Genomic DNA, 14,478 nt, shown 5'->3' with positions numbered 1-14,478 from the left:
GGCTTTCATGAACTTTGTATAAATAAGAAGAGATTTTTTTAAATTTATTTCTGAGAGAAAGGGATAAATTGTAAATCAAAATGGATTTATATAATTAAGGTCAAAACATTTGTTTCTATTTCCTATAGATCTTAATCAGTGTTGGTATTCAAAACTTTTTACTACCGGTTCTGTGGGCATGGCTTGGTGGGCATGGTGTGGTTTGATGGGCGTGGCTTGGTGGGTGTGGCAGGGGAAGGGTACTGCAAAATCTCCATTCCCTCCCCACTCCTGGTGGAAAGATATTGCAAAATCTCCATTCCTTCCCCACTCTGGGGCCAGCCAGAGGTGGTATTTTCCAGTTCTCCGAACTGCTCAAAATTTCTGCTACCAGTTCTCCAGAGCCTGTCAGAACCTGCTGAATAGCACCCCTGGTCTTAATAGACTTTTGCTGATTAGGACTGAATGATGAGTTTTTATAATTTTATTATTGATAAAGAATGAGATTTGGGAAGAAGTTTCTTTTAGTGAAGTATTAGAGAAAGTGCTAAGTGACTGAAGTTGTTTATACTTGCCTGGAGGAAGGGAGAAATAATTTTTTATATCTTTTGATCTTATTTTTGATTTTTTAATTTTTTTTTAGTTTTTCCATTTCATCACACTTCTCTTTTTCTTCACTTTTTATACTTTGTTAGTTCACATTAGTTTTTTTATTTTTGTATTGTACCCTTTAATAAAATTATTATTTTAAAAAATGACATAGTCCAAAACAGATGACTCAAATACCAAATGATAATGGGTAAAGAATATAAGCTATGGGGCTTGTTCTATGTTCTCTAACTCTGTCCTTGAGAGCAGTAAAGAACTATAATCACAGGGAAAGTAAGAGTAAATTGTAAATATAGATATTTTCTGTATATTAGTTGTGACAAGACTGTCATCTTGTTCTTTGTTTCAAACAGCCAGATTTCTTTGGGTAGATATGGGCAGTGCAGGGCTCATCCAATCTGCAAGAGAAGATTATAAACATGTTTCTGTTTACCGCATTACATCTATATTATATTGGTTTTAGATACCTAACAATCAGTATGAGTTTACATTATACAATGTAATGTACATTATACTATAAAATACAAACAATATTTTCTGGTTAGCTGTAAATGCTAAGGTTTATATTTCAGACCAATTCAATATTTTTTAAAATTATTTTTAAATAATGTGCACTTGTTTATGTCAAATAGGTTTGCAAAAGGTTTGTACATGTAGGAGAAGGAGTGGCAAAACCTGGGGTCAGAGTTAAAAGAGGGATCAGCCTAAAATCTCTATATAGTCACAAGCAAACTAAGGCAAAACTCCCTTAAATTCCATTGACCCTTATCCAGGGGTGAAATGCTACCAGTTCAGACCGGTTAAGTTAAACCGGAAGCGATGGAGGCAGGTGGTTCGGAGAACTGGTAGCAATGGCAACGCGAGGCTCCGCCCACCCGCTCGCTCATTATTACTTCCTGGTTTTAACCAGGAAATAACCTGCTTTTTACATGGATGCATGGCGCGTGCGCTTCCAAACCGGTAGGGAAAGTAAGTAGATTTCACCCCTGCCCTTATCTAACTCCTAGCAGGTGCTAACTGGTAGTTGAGAAGATTCCTATACGTAGGCATGATTAGAAATAAATCAATTTAATCAATTTAATAGGACCTTCACACGGACCTGATATTTCACTCCTGACAGTATACTATAAGACAATGGATATCAAATTCAGCCTAGACTTTGGGGAAGGCCATTTGTATTACAATTATTTTCAGAACAAAAGAATTGTTTCATACTATATATATATATATATATATATATATATATATATATATATATATATATATATATAGGTCTTTGGTTGTTTGGGTTTTCTCCCGTGTAAAATTGGAAGTGTCTTGGCGACGTTTCGACGAAGTCTCATTCGTCATCTTCAGGCTTCAGCTTCGTGCTTCTGGGAGCAATGTGTGATCGCAGCTGTTTCTTCCTTTTAACTGCTAGTGGGGTTTGAACTGATTGGGTGGGAGCTTGGCTGTGCTCTGATTGGATGGGGTTTTCTGTGCTCTGATTGGCTGGGGTGTGTCCTGTGTTGGTGGGGGCTTGGTTGTGCTCAGTCTAGTCTGTGCTGCAGGGGGATTTGAGCTGGTGAGCTGCATAGCTGTTGTTTGGCTTTGTGGTCGTGCTACATCTTCATAGTGGGTGTCAGTCTGCTGCATGAATGGATTGGAGGGGTTTGAAATGGCTAATGTTGCAGCTGCGGTCTGGCTTCTGGTCCTTGGTCGTGCTTCATGATCAGTGTGGGTTTGGGTCTGCTTTCTGGGTGGATGTGCGGTGGTGACATCCTGTGTGGACCTTGTGAGTGTGGGTCTGGTGTCATTCCTCGTGTTAGGGACTCGTTTGTCAATAAGGCGGGTTTCCAAATGGCTGGTAGGCGGAGGTGTCATCTCGTTTGTTCATGCTGTGTGGGCGTTTTCTATCTCAATGGCTTCTCTGATTATTCTGTTGTTAAAGTGTTCAGTTTTGGCGATAGTTCTGGTCTTTTAAAGTCAATATCATGTCCTGTGACTTTAAAGTGTTGGACCAGGGAAGAAGTTGGTTCCTCTTTTTTGAATGAGTTCTTGTGTTCTTCAATGCGTGCACTTATTCTTCTGTTGGTTTGTCCAATGTATGTGGTGGGGCAGGCGGTGCATGGGATTTCATATACTCCTTGATTTTCTAACTCAATTTTGTCTTTGGGGTTTCTTAGGATGGTGGATATTTTTCTGTTTGTGCAGAATGCTGTCTTGATGTTGTGTTTGTGGAGGATCTTGCTGATTCTGTCTGTGGTGCCTTTTATATATGGGAGGAGGGCTGTGCCGTTTTCTTGTTCTCTGTCTTGGATTTTAGTGGGGGGTTCTTTTTGGATTAGCTTGGTAATCTTATTTCTTTGGAATCCATTGGATGTTAGTACGTTAGTGAGAGTGTCTAGTTCGGGTTTTAGGTGTTGTTCATCAGCTAAGCATTTTGTTCTGGAGATGAGTGTCTTGGCTACGGAGTTGATCTGTGCTGGGTGGTGGAAATAAGATTACCAAGCTAATCCAAAAAGAACCCCCCACTAAAATCCAAGACAGAGAACAAGAAAACGGCACAGCCCTCCTCCCATATATAAAAGGCACCACAGACAGAATCAGCAAGATCCTCCACAAACACAACATCAAGACAGCATTCTGCACAAACAGAAAAATATCCACCATCCTAAGAAACCCCAAAGACAAAATTGAGTTAGAAAATCAAGGAGTATATGAAATCCCATGCACCGCCTGCCCCACCACATACATTGGACAAACCAACAGAAGAATAAGTGCACGCATTGAAGAACACAAGAACTCATTCAAAAAAGAGGAACCAACTTCTTCCCTGGTCCAACACTTTAAAGTCACAGGACATGATATTGACTTTAAAAAGACCAGAACTATCACCACAACTGCACACCTTAACAACACAATAACCAGAGAAGCCATTGAGATAGAAAAACGCCCACACAGCATGAACAAACGAGATGACACCTCCCGCCTACCAGCCATTTGAGAACCCGTCCTTATTGACAAACGAGTCCCTAACACGAGGAATGACACCAGACCCCCACTCACGAGGGCCAAACAAGATGTCGCCACCGCACATCCACCCAGAAAGGAGACCCAAGCCCACATTGATCAGGAAGCACGACCAAGGACCAGAAGCCAGACCGCAGCTGCAACATTAGCCATTTCAAACCCCTCCAATCCATACATGCAGCAGACTGACACCCACTATGAAGATGTAGCACCACCACAAAGCCAAACAACAGCTATGCAGCTCACCAGCTCAAATCCCCCTGCAGCACAGACTAGACTGAGCACAACCAAGCCCCCACCAACACAGGACACACCCCCAGCCAATCAGAGCACAGAAAAACCCCCATCCAATCAGAGCACAGCCAAGCTCCCACCCAATCAGTTCAAACCCCACTAGCAGTTAAAAGGAAGAAACAGCTGCGATCACACATTGCTCCCAGAAGCACGAAGCTGAAGCCTGAAGATGACGAATGAGACTTCATCGAAACGTCGCCAAGACACTTCCAATTTTACACGGGAGAAAACCCGAACAACCAAAGACCTATATACCCGTGAAAACCTCAGAAAACAAATATATATATAGATATAGATATAGATATAGATATAGATATATATAGATATATAGATATATATATATATATACTTCTCTTCCCAACAGCAAACTCATTCAAATGTTTTGATTTACCAGAGCATTTTATGCTTACTTAAATAACACATTTTCTTATCCCTGGAGAAGTTCATAATGTGTTCAGTGAAAACGGAGTGTCAAGCAAATGATGTAATCAAGAGCTCAAATAAAAATTCAAGAGAGACAGCTCAAGCTTTCTTTCTAATGATATTTATGATGCTACAATAATTGCTATGGCACTGTACATAGCTCTAGAGTGGAAATGTAAAGGAGGAACTGCTTTACTGCTTTATTTGGCAGTATGATGTCCATGAGTTAAAAGACAGGGATGGAAACCATAATGTTTTCAGACATTTCCCAAGCACATTAGCTCCAGATTCCCATAACAACCCAATGCATTTCTCAGTTTAAAGGACTTAATATTATGAGTAATAGAAGCCATAAACATCCTCCCATCCAGGAAACATGAAAGGGACTTCTGCTCTTGTTCGCCATCTTTAGCTTGTTGGACATTGAAAGCAAAATCCATTCTTGCATGAAAAAATATATTTGTCTATATATCTGCCAACCATTAAATAAAAAGATGTTTTCACCTATATTTTTTCTCTCTAAAATAAGCCAACATCATCAGTAAAATTAGTCCTGGCACATAGTTCTCACCGTATTGGAGGAGAGGCAGAAATGGAGCAACTAATTTTTTAAAAAGTGCCATTCTCATTTGTTTCTTGAATGCTAATAAGACAAGAACTAAATAAATCTAGGAATTATTTATATCTGTTATTGAGGCAAAAGGGAGCAGCTGCTGAATAGTGCCCAGTTAATTCTCTTTAACAGCCCTGGCTAGGAAATGACTAATATTATGTCCAACTGAAATAATGAACAGAAGCTAGAAAGGCATGAATTAAAGTGCTCAATGTTTGAGATTGGTCAGATAAATTGATTCAACATCCTTTCCATGCTGAAAAAGATGTTTGGATTGTATTACATGTTTTAGCAACCTATGATTATAGATTTTTTCCCCCCTCCCAAGCATACTGTTTAAGCCATTCCTCTAACCAACATAAAGCTGTTTGCAGCATTTTAAATTCTGGTCCATAAAAATGAGTTTACTGGGAAAAAAAATATACAGGTTTGTTAATACACGTCTAGTTTAGAAGTTCACCCTGATTGTATGCAAGTTCTTCTCTGCAAAAAAAAAAAAAAAAAAAGTGGGGGAAAAAAGTGGATGGTATCAAATGCAGCTAGAATAGAACCATCTTAAGTGTAGGGAGAAAAAGCTGGCAAAGAATGAATATGAACGAATCCAGGAGATAATAGAAAAACAGGCACTTTCACTGAGATTTTCAAAAGGTCAAGGTGAGTCAGACTGATTTAGTAGTCTGGCTTGGCTACACTAAAGTATTTGGAGGATGTATGCTCCTTCTATTCCCCTTCCTTATCACATATTCCAATTCCATTCTCCATTTTCTGTTGGTAGGAACTTCAGCTGAAAAACTAGGATATTGCAAGTAGTCTATTATCTACTTCCCAGCTAGAATGGAAAATCAGGATACTTTGTGCCGTGCAATAACCATAGTTTATGTGACTCTAAAGCTTCGCTAGCTGCTGAATATTATGTTGTTGATTCACAAAATGTATTCCTGCATTCATCGCCATGAACAAAATGAGAGGGGAGAAAAAAGGAACAGCAGGTAGTGTGCAAGCGGCAAATTAATTCAACAACTGGCAAAGAAAGTATTTATTATCTCTAAATTATTAGAGGTTGCTGGTTGAGCAATGACATTTGGCTTCAGTTTTTAAAGCAGAGGAGTCCTAAATCTGCCATTCTGAAGGACGGCCAGCCATTTCTGGAGGCCTGATAGGTCATTGCAATCTGGGTTAAAAGCAGGGGTGAAATCCAGCAGGTTCTGACAGGTTCTGGAGAACCAGTAGCGGAAATTTTGAGTAGTTCAGAGAACCAGCAAATACCAACTCTGGCTGGCCCCAGAGTGGGCTGGGAATGGAGATTTTGCAATATCCTTCCCTCTGGAATGGGGTGGGAATAGAGATTTTGCAATATCCTCTTCCCAGGAGTGGGAAGGGAATGGGGATTTTGTAGTATCCTTCCCCTGCCATGCCCACCAAGCCATGCCTACCAAGCCACACCATGTCCACCAAGCCACGCCCACAGAACCGGTAGTAAAAAAATTTGGATTTCACCACTGGTTAAAAATGGTTTTAATTTTTCTCTTTTGTTCTGTTCTTTTGCTGTCGATTTTTTTAATCCGTTGCATTAAAATTAATTGCAAGAACAGTTAATGCAACAGCTCAGGCTTTTCAATTCAAGTCACTGTTGAGGCCATAAGGGACTTTAGATCCCAAAGCGTGAAGACAACTCTAGTGTGTGTCCTCTCCTTGCCGTAGTTCTGTTGGTGGAACTGCTACTTGTATAGGTCTATATCCACCGAGATTTTCACAGATTTATCTCTGGTTCCTAGGATGGATTTGTTCTCACGTAAGCAGAGGACAACTTCTGCTTCATCCCAACTCACTTTAACCAGCCTTTAATGGGGAATTGCTATTAGTTAGTTTGATGTATTTCTCTTTCATGTGAGGTCCCAAATATTTTCGGTCTAGTTTTGTAGTTTTAGAATTTTGAGATTCTGTTACTGTAGCCTTAGAATAATGTAGACTTAATTCATCTAGTCATGTTACTGGGAGGGCTGACATCAATTTTGCAATACTGAAAATACAAGACTTCCCACTGCTACTTTTAACTGCTTGTTATGATGCATTAGGGCAAGTCCTTCCTAAGTTTCTATCTCTGACCATTATCCACTGGGGGCTGAATCCTGAATCCTGAATGATTGTCTCTTAGGCAACTTTGCTTCCCTTCATTTCCCCAAAACTATCCATACATTCAATTACAAGGAAGGCCGTGATTCTTTCCCCCATAACTGAGGCCAGGATGTTAGGGGTGCTCTAACACAGGGGTCTCCAACCTTAGCCACTTTAAGACTTGTGGACTTCAACTCCCAGAATTCCTCAGTCAGCAAAGCTGGCTGAGGAACTCTGGGAGTTGAAGTCCACAAGTCTTAAAGTGACCAAGGTTGGAGACACCTGCTCTAACATGAGTATATGTGTATAGAACATGATCTCAGATTTTTAGTGAAGGAACCTTGTCTTGTTTTGAGTTTTTGTTTGTTTGTTTGTTTCTTGGGGAGGGTTATGGATTGATTGTGTTTTCATTCTGTTCACTATGCAATTTCCTTGGCTCCATGGGTGGCCATATAAATTTGATTAGTAAATAAATTGCAAGACTTTTAGTGACTCTTGCTGCCTTATCCACCTCAAGAACCTGTAATTCCTGAGATATGAGGAGCCCCAAAAGCAGCTAAAATCATCTTATTCTGATGGTCTATTCATGGAGGTGATGGGCCCGGCTTTGATTTTTATGGGGTTTGATTATGTTTATTATTTTTATTGTTCTTAATTTTGTCTTAGTTTGGCATAATGTAAACCCGCCTTGAGTCTTCTAAAGGAGGGCAGTATATAAATATTTGTAAATACCCCATCAGTTCTCAAAACGTGGAACTCCTCTTTTATTTCATTTTTCTAGTTAAATATTAATTATACAAAACATGATTATTATTCTTATGTAGTACTCCTACTTTAGGAAACGTAATGTTCTATATTATAATTCAACATATTCTAATTGGTCAACCAATGTCCTTCCCATAAGTGTCACAGCCGTACATTTATCTTTACAAATAACCATAAAAGTTTCGCTCCTTTTAAACAGAACATAAGAGTATTAAAAGGCATGCTTCCAGATGTCAACATGTATCTAGATCAGGGGTGTCCAAACTTGGCCACTTTAAGACTTATGGATTTCAACTTCCAGAATTCCCCAGCAGCATGGCTGGCTGAGGAATTCTGGGAGTTGAAGTCCAGAAACCTTAAAGTTGCCAAGTTTGGACACCCTTAGTCAAGATCTAAAGAAAAGTGGAAGTATAGCAAGCCTATCTTTAAACAGATAAATCTATTATACAGGACATTCTTTTAATCCACCTCTGAATGGAGTTTCAACTAGATTCTTATCCTGCATTAGAGACACTTTGGCAATTAAGAGGATCACACCAAAGCTGGTATTGTATAGCTGCAGGTTATTCCGTCCACTTTGGAACATCAGTCTCAATAAAATGTATATTTTGCCTTGGGGCACAAGAAGCCTAAGATTTTATGAAATAGCTTTCATTCCAAAAGAATAGCCTGAACTGCCTGAACACAAATTCAGTCAGTAAAATCCAGACAGCCCACTGCCACAAAACATCCAAGGATGGCTTTCAATGCTGAACCATGGTTTATTAACTGGATCGCTACTTGTGTTTTCATTTGCATGCAGGTGAACCCACAATAAACACATATAAATTAAGCGTAGCAGTGTGCAGAGACATGGCAAATGCACAGTGATTATGCACCAGGTAAATTAACTCTAGACAAAGATTTGCTTTGCAAGTTTTATGTTTTCTCCAGCTACTTGCAGAAAGGAAGAATGATTGACAAATATTGAAGTAGAAGAACCTAATGATAACAGAGCAAGAAAGGACAGTGGTAGGGAGTGACAAGTTACTACATAAGGAAGAGGAAGAGGGTGGGAAATAAAGGGTGAGAACTTCAGTTTTTTTTAGAGTTTCAGTTCCATAAAAATCATATGAGGTCCAATAAAGCAAGCTGCACCATGGAAGCCAGAGAACATAAAGACATCAGGAGCTAGGAGAAGAAATGAAACCAGTTTGGCTATATTTCCCCTTTTTAGAGAAAAGAAAAAGCAAAGGATTTCCATTGATCATTGCATATTTGAGATTTCACAGTGGTCATATGCCACCTTGATCTTATTAATTTCTCAGTTCTAGGTCTTGGTCTGATTGAGGCAATCACTTCTGTCTCAGTTGTGTGTGCTTCCTAGTCCCATGGAAATCACATCAGATACAAGTGATGATGGGAAATGTAGATGCTAGAAATCTTTCAACTCTACCCCCTGAGAAATAAATATGTAAGGCAATAATAGGGCCCTGCAGAACTCTTGTGGGTGACCTAGGAGAAGGTGCCACTAAATTAAAATGCTGCCTACAAGTGCTAAGTTCGTGATCTCTTACACATTCCAGAGCAGTGTAGAGACTGAATCTGATACAGTGCCCAATGCTAGTCAAGAACAGACTTTAGAGCACTAAAGTCAAGCTTTCATTGGCTTGATGGTTGCTCCAAGAAAAAATAATAAACATGGAAATGGACAAGTGACATTAAAAGTAAGCGAGGAACGTTAAATTATGAATTGTACCCACTTTTAGAAAACCTGAGCAAATTACTTAAAGCTCCTTGCTTGTCTACCAGGAGACAAATCATTGAGTTTAAAGGCTGAAAAATGCAGATACCCTAAAAGTTGGACAGCAAGACCAATGTTTAGAGCTGCCCAAGTATAACAATGCCTGCAAACTGGAAGCTTTTTCCTGGCTCCTTTCTAGAACAGCTCCATTCCCACAAGAATTGACGCAAAATTTTAGCTATAGAGAGAATGCAAGTCTGAAGTTCACTCTGTGGATGCAACTTACCAGGTTGGAGCAGCAGACACAATGGGGGAAAAAAGAGTTTGGAATTGTGGTTACAACTTTAGAGTAGAGGGAAATACAAGGGAGAAGAGTCAGAAGCAAAAGATGATGAGTTCCATGAATCCTGGATGAATCTTAGAGCTGTACAGTGCAGAATAACTGTCCACTGAGTCCCACCATCAGACTAAGCATTTGGCCTTGAAAGAGTTTCAAAAAACCACACAAAGTGGCTACTAGATGTGGATAGATTCAGAATAGGGATAAACAAAGGAATCAATCATCCAGCACTGCGGAATAAGTACAAGTTTTCCAGAGGTTCCTGCCTAGAAAAGAAAAGAAAATGATTAGCAACCAGTCTAAGAAAAAGTAAACTTCCCTTTCTCTTTCCTTCCTGGCCGTCTAACTGAGTATCCTCATAATGCCCAAACATCAATAAATATTTTACTATCCTGACTTATAAAGTTTTTGTGTTGTTAAAACAAGAGATTTATGGAATGGAGGGGAGGTGTTGTAATTTATAGTCCATCCAGTAGCTTTTTTCTGTCCTAGAAAAGGAGACAAAGCAAAAAACAGCCAAAGCATGTGTCATCCCTATCCATTCCCAAGGGAATATCTGGGCAGTAATTCTGTAGCCTCACCAGTATAGCCAAAGCCCTTTAGCTCTTTATAATAAAGATCCAAAGACTGGTTCTTCCAAATGGCTAGGTTTCAAGAGGAGTCAAGCTCAGAACTATAACAAACCATATCTGAGCTGCCAAAATCCAAAAGACTAGTAGACAGCAACAAGTATCTGTTAACCATTTAGTAGCTATCTCATTTCTGCAGCCCAAAGTTCTGGGATAGGTCACACACAGTTAGTGTGTGTGTGTGTACAGATAAGGGTACCCTTCAGTTAAAAATGATTCCTGCTAATTATGCCATAGAAAACCCCCGCTGCCAAGGGCCTTATAATGGTGACCATTTTTTTTTTCATGAAAGTCGATCATGTGCCATTATCATCATTCATTGAAATATGTTCCACAGAAGTGCCTTGCCCTAGTCTCCTCCTGGAATTATTTTCACTTTCTACTACAACCTGCAATTCTGATACTCTTTGGCAGTCTCCAGTCAAAGGTTAACCAGACCCAGTTGTCCTTAGTTTCCAGACCCAAATACTTTGCTGCCATCTGCTGAGATCAAATATACTATACGTATTTCTTTCTTCTTGTGAAGTCTCCCAGATGCTTGGGTAGCTTAGAAATAAATAAATACATTGCCTCGGAGTAAGATCTGTTGGGAAGCTCTGTTAGTTGTGTACCTCATTCCTTTTTCCCTACAAATGTGTGAACATTGAAACATCTGCTTCCAGATGGTGACTTGATTCAGTTAACTGCCTAATATCACTAATCACTACAACGCTATTTAAGTGTCAAGGATAAGATTAGGCAAAACAAAGTTAATTTTTTTAGACCAAGACCAAGAGCGATCCAGGCAGTGGTAAAATTTGAATTGGCAGGGGAAGGATACTGCAAAATCCCCATTTGTACCCCACTCCAGGGGAAGGATACTGCAAAATCCCCATTCTTTCCTCACTCCTGGGGAAGGATATTGCAAAATCTCCATTCCCACCCCATCTGGGACAGTCAGAGGTGGTATTTGCTGGTTCTCTGAACTACTCAAAATTTCCACTACTGGTTCTCCAGAACCTGTTAAAACCTGCTGGATCCAGGCCTTCAGGCATTTCATGAATCCCACTTTTTATGGTTATTAGAGTCTGCTCTAAGGGCCAAAATTAATGGCAGTTCCCTGATATGCTGTACAATTGAATAAGTGTAGGATAAGCTGCTTAAGTGTCTATGGAGATTCTCAGTCCTCCAGGTCATGGTTGTCGCAGAGGTGCTTTTTCCAAAAGCAACTGGACAAAATCCAGTTGCCTTTTGAAAAAGCACCTTTGTGATATAAACTGGTTAAATGGGTTTAACATGACTAAAAGTGAGAATACTACAGGTAGTCCTGGACTTATGACCACAGCCGAGCCCAAAATTTATGTTGCCAAGTCAGACATTTGTTTTTTTTTTTTTTGTTTTTTTTTTATTGAAAGAGTTTTAAAAAAAACAAAAACATTTTCCCCCTTTTTTCCCCCTCCCTCCCAAAAAAAAAAAAAAAACAAAACATCCCCTCCTCCCCACCCCGGCTTCCCGGGTCAATCACAAGGTAAAGTCCAATCCAAATAACCACATCCAAATCTTTTCGTCTCCCAACCCCCTCCCCATTACATAAAATAACTTTCTAATTATTCAAAGGCAATCTGATATTTCTTAATCTGATATCTGTTTTGTAAATAATCAATCCATTTTTCCATTCAATTAAATATCTTTCCTGCGTATTGTCTTTTAAAACGCTGAGATTTTAGCCATCTCAGCCAAATTAATAACTTTCAATATCCATTCTTCTATTGTAGGTATCTCTTCTTTCTTCCAGTATTGTCCAATCAACAGTCTTGCTGCTGTTATTAAGTTCAAAATCAATTTAGTCTCAATCCCTGTACAATCCATTATAATTCCCAAAAGGAAAAATTGTGGCAGGAACTTTATCTTCTTCTTCAGTACATTTTGAATAATCCACCAAATTCTTATCCAAAAGACCTTAATTTTCTTGCAAGTCCACCAAATATGAAAATATGTAGCATCATCACAATCACACCTCCAACATTTCGCTTGGATATTAGGATACATACATGATAATTTTTTGGGATCTAAATGCCATCTATAAAACATCTTATAAAATTTTCCTTAAATTCTGTGCTTGTGTAAACTTAACATTTCTAACCCAAATTTTCTCCCATGTTTCCAACATTATTGGTTCCTGAATATTCTGTGCCCATTTTATCATACAATCCTTTACCAAATCCTTTTCCGAATCTATTTCAAGCAACACATTATACAATCTCTTTATATGCTCCTGGGTCTGATTTCTAATTTGCTTTATTAAATTTTCCTCCTTTGCATTATACCAATTTTTGATCTTCTTTCCATCTAGCACTTATTTGCCCATATTGAAACCAAGTATAATTCCTCCTTCTTCATTTAATACCTGTAATGATTTTAATTGCAATCTACCTCCTTCAGCATACAAAAGTTCTTTATATGTAATCATTTCCTGTTTCTGTTCTATATTTATATTCTCTATTGCATGTCTAGGGCTCGCCCATATAGGAATCTTATAATCTAATTTATAGGAATATTTATTCCAGACCATAAAGAGCACTTCTCAACACATGATTCTTAAAAGCCCTATCCACTTTTTTCCATAAAATAAGTACGCATGCCATCCATATAACAAGTCATAACCTTCTATATTCAAAATTCTTTCCTCTGTTAAGTTAAACCAGTCACCTATTACTGAAAGGGTTACTGCTTCATAATATAGTTTAAAATTAGGCATTCTTAAACCACCTCTTTCCCGTGAATCCTGTATTATTTTCATTTTAACCCTCGCCTTTTTACCCTGCCATATAAATTTATTAATCCCACTCTGCCAATCTTCCAAATTTTTATCCTTTTTAATTATAGGTATCATCTGGAACAGAAACAAAAATCTAGGTAACACATTCATTTTAATAGCCGCAATCCTTCCCAATAGGGATAACTGCAATTTCTTCCAGCCATTCATATCATTCTGAACTTTTTGCCATAGCAAGTCATAATTATTCTTATAAAGTTTCTTGTTCGATGAGCTAATATAGACCCCTAAATATTTAACCTTTTTTACTACCTCAAATCCTGTCATTTCCTCTAGTTTTTGTTTCTGTTGTATAGACATATTTTTAATTATCACTTTTGTTTTTTTCTGATTTATTTTAAATCCTGATACCTTTCCATATTTATCAATTACTTCCAACAAAAATCTACTTGAATTTATAGGATTCATTAACGTAACCACTACATCATCTGCAAAAGCTCTAACTTTGTACTCATATTGTCTAATCTTAATTCCTCTATTTTCATTAATTCTCGTATTTTATCTAATAATGGTTCCAGAGTCAAAACAAACAATAATGGTGATAAGGGACATCCCTGTCTTGTTCCTTTCGCAATCTTAATAACTTCTGTCAAACTACCATTTACTATAATCTGTGCTGTTTGCTCTCCATAAATCGCTTTAATTATTCTAATAAAACAGTCTCCAAATTGCATTTTCTCTATTAATTTAAATAAAAAATCCCAATGCAATCGATCAAAGGCTTTCTCTGCATCCAAAAAAATAAGTGCCGCTGAAGTATTCTTCTTTCCAAATATTCCAATATATTAATAATCTGTCTAACATTATTCCTCATCTGCCTCCCTTTTATAAAACCAGATTGATCAGTATGAATTCTTTGTTGTAAAACTAACATTAATCTATTTGCTATTATTTTTACAAAAATCTTATAATCATTATTTAAAAGTGAAATCGGCCTATAGTTACCAGGTTTAGAGCAGTCTTGCTCCTCTTCGGTATCAGTGAAATAAAAGATGTTTTCCATGACGGGGTATTCCCACCCTAATTGTATCTGATTAAATAATTCTTTAAGTGGGCCTAATATTTCATCCTGTGTTTTTTATAATAAGTTGCTGTAAGACCATCTGTACCAGGGTTTTCCCATTTTAATTGTTTAATTGCCTCCACTATTTCTCCAGTAGC

The 14,478-nt window shown here is 38.2% G+C and overlaps 1 long non-coding RNA gene across 1 annotated transcript in view; it reads right to left on the bottom strand.

The window, feature by feature from the left end:
- Positions 1–299: 299 nt before the first annotated feature.
- The window catches only part of LOC131193381 (uncharacterized), a 40,881-nt gene continuing 26,702 nt past the window's right edge, over positions 300–14,478 (bottom strand). The window contains exon 3 of the long non-coding RNA XR_009153906.1: positions 300–986. This is a non-coding gene — a long non-coding RNA (uncharacterized LOC131193381). The remainder of the gene's footprint in view (positions 987–14,478) is intronic.

This window comes from Ahaetulla prasina, chromosome 2, assembly GCF_028640845.1.
Source record: "Ahaetulla prasina isolate Xishuangbanna chromosome 2, ASM2864084v1, whole genome shotgun sequence".
In the NCBI taxonomy this organism is placed as follows: Eukaryota; Metazoa; Chordata; class Lepidosauria; order Squamata; family Colubridae; genus Ahaetulla; species Ahaetulla prasina.
This window is presented reverse-complemented; position numbering and strand designations above follow the sequence as displayed.